We start from the raw sequence: 6,691 nt of genomic DNA, 5'->3' as shown, positions 1-6,691 counted from the left end.
TCTGACTAATGTATAGGGCATTCCCGTTCCCACCAGACCCTCCGGTCTTTAGCGGCCATGTTCCCACAACCCTAATATCCGGACACCCTTTGTCGAGGTAGATCACAATTCACGAGTTTCTCTCCATCGGCCCCCCTGTATGTTCCTGAGGCAAAAATTGATTAGTCTCTCTGCCCAGAAAATGGTACAGAAGAGGTCCAAGAGACTCAGGTTTCCCCTCTACTTTCTCATATCAGACTAAGTAATTCAACCTTGAACATGCTCCCAGAGAGGTCAAATAGATGCAGTCAATCTCTTCTTCGTTTGTTCACCTTCACTGCTTGGTGAGTAGCATAGGGTGATGTCTTCGGGAGGAACAAACGGTTGAGGGTCGAAGCATGTTTTGCATGTTTTCTCCAAAGACTTGAGACTCAATCTCCAATACTCAATTATCTAAGGTTGTCAACCTTAAATAACATTGAGTGTGGTTTTTTTTATTTGTCATTCAATCAACACCATTGCTATTTCTTGAACACACTTGGTAAATAAACCCACGTGACATTGTAGGCCAATAACTAGTGAGCGGTGTTTCTACACAGTCTGTGCACTGAGGTACGCGATGCCATCGGTGTTGAATAGTCAGCTCCGAGGTGCATAGTCAGTGTCCAACGAAAAGAGCGTAATATTAGTCAGACGTACAGTATTGAAAACACAGATCGGAGCTAACTGTTACAGTGATGTCAGTCGATCGCTCAACTTCATGTCACCTGGGTTTATTTGCCTCAGTATTTCCAAGGAAAAGCAACTCTTCCCTCTTCCACACCCCATAATAAACCGAGTGGTTTCCGAACATCGTCTATTGCGAAAGGGATCTCAAGCCTGTACACGAGCGGGCGCATCCATGTCACTGCTAACTCCTCCTGTACTTTCCTGAGCCAAACGTGAATCTTTCAGCCTTGAACATGGTAGGGAAGAAGGACACGCATGTTCGCAGTGACACAGGGTTCTAAGTACATCTCATCCCAGTTCGTTTGTTTTTTACCACCCCTGCGTAGTGTGACTAGCATAGTGATGACTTTGGGAGGAACAAACAGCTGAGGTCGAAGCATGTTTGGCATTTTTCTCCGTACTACCTAACGAATGCAAAGGCTCTCGACCCAAAGACTCTCAGTGTTATTGCCTTCACAGAAAATAAGAAAGTTTTTTTCCCCCTCAGTTTCCTCACGTTTTTACTGGCGTCATTCTCGCTGGTTTTGTGTTTATTGAAAAATCATCAATATTCTAAACATACAAGTATCAACTATCTAATACCTGTTTTTTGTCTCTCATCCAACATCATGAACCTTTTCCGTTTCCTATAATTATAGTCACATCAGCTCCCGTAAATTTCCCGTCTAAGGGAGTTCTTGCTGAGCAACAAGTGAAACGGCCAATGTCCTCGATGTAGCCACTATATCAGGAAGGTTTGATTACTTTTACAGCTTTTACATAACGTCTTACTGGAACGTTAGGGTAATTTCCCTATGATTACGACCCAGCATTGAAAATAAAAATCGCTCTTCCACTTCTATCGCTTTTACTGTCGCTTGTACTGCCACAAGACCAAGACTACACCAAATACCATTACCACGCCTTCACTGTTGGTAATCAACTAGAGGTAGCGCCATGAAATGATGCTCACTTTACACGATTGTTCCCCAGGTCACGGAACTTGGCTGTGAATTGCCATAGTGAAGTGCGAACGTCGAAGTCACTGAACTTTTGTGGAGATTGCGTCTAGGTTAGTTTGGACTGCCTCTTTATCACTTGATATCAGAGTGAGAAGACTCAAAATGTCAAAGTGAATTTGGCTTGAGAATGGCCGAGAAGAGTGAAAGGCTGATAAGAAAACTGATCGTACAATAAATATTCATACGATAACTACTACTGCTACTTCGACGACGACGACAGCTCCAAGACAGATTTGTGCAATTGGCAGGCGTAGAGGACAAACCACTGCTGAAGCATCAGGAGAGGCAGCAGCAGCAATAACAACAACAACAACAACAACAACAACAACAACAACAACAACAACAACAACAACAACAACAACAGCAGCTGCCGCTACTACTTCAACAACGACGACGAATGTCAACAAAGGCTTGATTTACACCATCACTATTCTGAAAGGTCAACATCGAATGTCAAGGCAAGAAGGTCAAGAAACCAAGGTGTGACAATTTTGCCCAGTGGTGAAATATATTCCTGTGCGAAGTGAATTGGTAAGGATAGATGACACGCCACACCAGTCTTCCTTCCTCTAATCAGCAGTAATTCAGCCGGAATAACTGGAGTGGTAGCATGAAGTGTTAGAACTGTCCACCAGAGGTGTAGTGTGACAAAGATGTAAGTGGGACCTCTCGCCCTCTGCCCTTTCATTCTCCTGCATGCTATACAAATGGAACTGCCAAGAATCAACAAGCCTGGCTGTAATAGAAAATCAGCTAGCATGGTTGTAGCAGTACCAGAGAGGGTCAGATAGTCCTATTCGAAGACTAGCGGTAGGAAGAAGATGTCCGAAGACTCTCTCTCTCTCTCTCTCTCTCTCTCTCTCTCTCTCTCTCTCTCTCTCTCTCTCTCTCTCTCTCTCTCTCTCTCTCTCTCTCTCTCTCTCTCTCTCTCTCCTGTTAGTCGAACAATAACGGGTCTATTGATGTTTTCTTAAGGTGTTGCATTCGCCTGAGCTCAAGTTTATCTTTTGCTGGCATTCACACACAATGCAGTGTTTCGCTCTCCAAACAATACCAGTGAACTATCACACTATAGTGCTAATACTACCACTATGTACAACAAAGACGACGACAATAACATTAGGCCAAACAAAAATATATGTTGGTTTAGGGTAACGTGATCAAAAAAGATAGGATCGGTAGGTCGACTTTTTTATATATTTTTTTTATTTATTCAATTTATTTTAAATGTAGTCAATTTTAAAGGAGGTTACTTCCCTTAGTCTCGGTATGGTTCGCAAAATGTGCCAAAAGTTTTAGGTTTTTGAGAAATGAAAAAAATAGGTTCGGTCGGGTCACATGGTTTCCTTCTTTGCCACTACTAAAGCAAACGTGTGCAAGATGTATAAGTTACAGCTCCGTCCATCCATGGTATCGCCTGATATTTTGTCGAGACTGGGTCAATGAATATGATGACGTCACTCGAGGCTCTGCCGAGAGTGACGTCATTATATTCTTTCACCCCGTCGAGACAAAATATCACGCGATACCATGGATGGACGGAGCTGTAACGTATATATGGCATGACCAAAGTAAAGAGAATTTGTCATGGGATGTGGAAACAAATCATTGGAAATTCACCATGGGCAATCAACCCAAGCCTAGAAGTTGTAGAACTATATTTTGTTTCAGTCTTGGCAAGGCCAGTTTTGTCCAGTTCCGGAAAAGACATCATGAATTCATTCACCCTGCCGAGACGAAAAAAACAATTCCATGGATGAAAACGTATAAGCTTATTATCCCGTGACGCATCAAAGCTAAATTTTGTTTTGACATGTCATTACAACATACAGATAACTTATAACGACATAATCGCCTTCACAAGACAGGAAAAACGCACACTTTGTTTTTCGTCTGCTACAAATCTAGTCTTGTTGGTTGACGGAGAGAATAAAGCTTCAACCGTACCTTCATCAACAGGAATAAATGCTCAATCCGCTGTCAGTTCGCAACTGAACCTTGTTTTTTTCTTTAACTTTTTGGTTAACATTGAAACGGCAATCCAAAAGAGTGTTTCAGCTGTTTCAAGACAGAGGCTTAGCTCCTTCTTTTGAGTTGCTTTTCAGTCTAAAATGACACCGGAAGCGAACAAATTGTCGCGTATACTGTCGTCACAAAAAGACGTCATGACAAAGTTACACGCAAAGCGAAAGAGACTTTGACGTCATTTACTTTTGTTTGGAATTCTGTTCCTAGCTTGTCAGTGAAGACCTGACGTGAGTAAGCTTACCCTTTGCGGCTGTGAAATAATCAGTCTTGTGTCTCGGTCGTGTAGGTACAGAGTTTGCTTCTGCAATCATTGTGTTCGTGTTGATGACGGCTTCATAAGATTTCCATTTTCTTGTTTCTGCGGCTGCGCAAGTTATTTTGCCTAGGTCATGGCCGAACTTTAGGCCTACGGAGAAATATCGCTGGATATTTTCTCCCTAGATTAACAGAGACAAAGAAGGGAAGTCATGCTGTATGTATAAGTTACAGCTCCGTCCATCCATGGTATCGCCTGATATTTTGTCGAGACTGGGTCAATGAATATGATGACGTCACTCGAGGCTCTGCCGAGAGTGACGTCATTATATTCTTTCACCCCGTCGAGACAAAATATCACGCGATACCATGGATGGACGGAGCTGTAACGTATATATGGCATGACCAAAGTAAAGAGAATTTGTCATTGGATGTGGAAACAAATCATTGGAAATTCACCATGGGCAATCAACCCAAGCCTAGAAGTTGTAGAACTATATTTTGTTTCAGTCTTGGCAAGGCCAGTTTTGTCCAGTTCCGGAAAAGACATCATGAATTCATTCACCCTGCGGAGACGAAAAAACAATTCCATGGATGAAAACGTATAAGCTTATTATCCCGTGACGCATCAAAGCTAAATTTTGTTTTGAAATGTCATTACAACGTACAGAAAACTTATAACGACATAATCGCCTTCACAAGACAGGAAAAACGCACACTTTGTTTTTCGTCTGCTACAAATCTAGTCTTGTTGGTTGACGGAGAGAATAAAGCTTCAATCGTATCTTCATCAACAGGAATAAATGCTCAATCCGCTGTCAGTTCGCCACTGAACCTTGTTTTTTTTCTTTAACTTTTTGGTTAACATTGAAACGGCAATCCAAAAGAGTGTTTCAGCTGTTTCAAGACACAGGCTTAGCTCCTTCTTTTGAGTTGCTTTTCAGTCTAAAATGACACCGGAAGCGAACAAATTGTCGCGTATACTGTCGTCACAAAAAGACGTCATGACAAAGTTACACGCAAAGCGAAAGAGACTTTGACGTCATTTACTTTTGTTTGGAATTTTTCGTCTGTTCCTAGCTTGTCAGTGAAGACCTGACGTGAGTAAGCTTACCCTTTGCAGCTGTGAAATAATCAGTCTTGTGTCTCGGTCGTGTAGGTACAGAGTTTGCTTCTGCAATCATTGTGTTCGTGTTGATGACGGCTTCATAAGATTTCCATTTTCTTGTTTCTGCGGCTGCGCAAGTTATTTTGCCTAGGTCATGGCCGAACTTTAGGCCTACGGAGAAATATCGCTGAAGGGAAGTCATGCTGTATTGTATGTTACACGCTTTGGAGCATGTGCAAGAACAGATTCAAACTCGAAATCGTCCCTCCAAAAGCCCCAAAATGCACACACGACTTTTATTTCTCCTGCTGTTATCGTTTCTTCTCTTTACAAATTCGTCAACGCTGAGAATACTGAAAACGACAGTACTGTTTCCATACGCGAATTTAGCTGCCCTTGGATAGTGGCCGGCTCGCTCAGGAGGCCTGTTAGTCTGAAACTAGAAGGACAGAGTTCTGAACATAGATGACAAAGACCCCGAAAAGAACAAGCATTTTGCGGATACAGACACAAAAAGACGTCATGAAGAATGTGATGCTTCAAAAGATACAGACTGTGACGATGACTGTGACGTCAGTCACATATACCGAGACGTCATTCATTGTTATTCGGTCACTTCCCTCAAAAAGTAGATCTCTCCACAATAGCTGCTCCTGTGTTTAGGTTTTGGCAAGCTTGAGTACGCAAAACGTGTTTGTTCTCTCCTCTGTTAAAGCTGTGAGACATAAATGCAATTCCGACTTGGTCGTGTGACAGAGTGTTCATCCACGCTCGATTAACTGATGTCTAACTCAGCCTGACGGCTTCGTTAGACAATCAACGTAATCTCGTGTGGAAGAAAACGTCTGTCACACGACCAAATCTGAATAGCAGGTAATATACTGTTCAAAAAAAGAAACGCATAGCTTGTAATATTTGGTTAATTTAGTTATATGGCTACAAGGATATCCACCAAACTGCAGAAAATGTTTATCTGGTCGTCGACCTTTCGTCCATTGCCACAAGTGAGCTCTGCACGTGACGCATGCGTTATCAGTGGCTACAATGTCAAAATTGCTCATTTGGCATGACCACTCGTCATGCTTCAGTGTAATCTCGTGAAACTCGGGGAATATTGAGCTCTCACCATGTCTTCCAAAACCCATAAAAGCGGATTGTTCGCCACAAAGAAATCAGACGACAATTCAGCGACGAAAGATGGCCCGATTGAGCAGAGAAGACCGCCAAATTGCATTGGGTCGTTTACAAGCAGGCCAAAGTCAAAGTGCAATCGCCAGGCACTTCCACGTGTCCCAGAGCACCATCAGTAGACTGTGGGTCAGGTTTCAAGCCACTGGCTCCGTTGCTGACTTGCCACGAGCGGGAAGACCAAGGGCGACAACTGCTGCTCACGACCGCTTCATACGGCTCTGCCACCTCCGGAATCGTTTCCTGTCGGCCTCATCTTCTGTCCAGGCTCTCCCCGGGCCACACCGATTATCGGACCAGACCGTGCGGAACCGCCTGCATGAAGCTGGTTTGAGAGCTCGCAGACCTCACAGAGGAGCTGTCCTCACCCGCCGCCATCGCCAGAACCGAGTGCAGTGGGGCA

This window comes from Littorina saxatilis, linkage group LG12 (assembly GCF_037325665.1).
Source record: "Littorina saxatilis isolate snail1 linkage group LG12, US_GU_Lsax_2.0, whole genome shotgun sequence".
NCBI lineage: Eukaryota > Metazoa > Mollusca > Gastropoda > Littorinimorpha > Littorinidae > Littorina > Littorina saxatilis.
Note: the sequence above shows the minus strand (reverse complement) of the source record.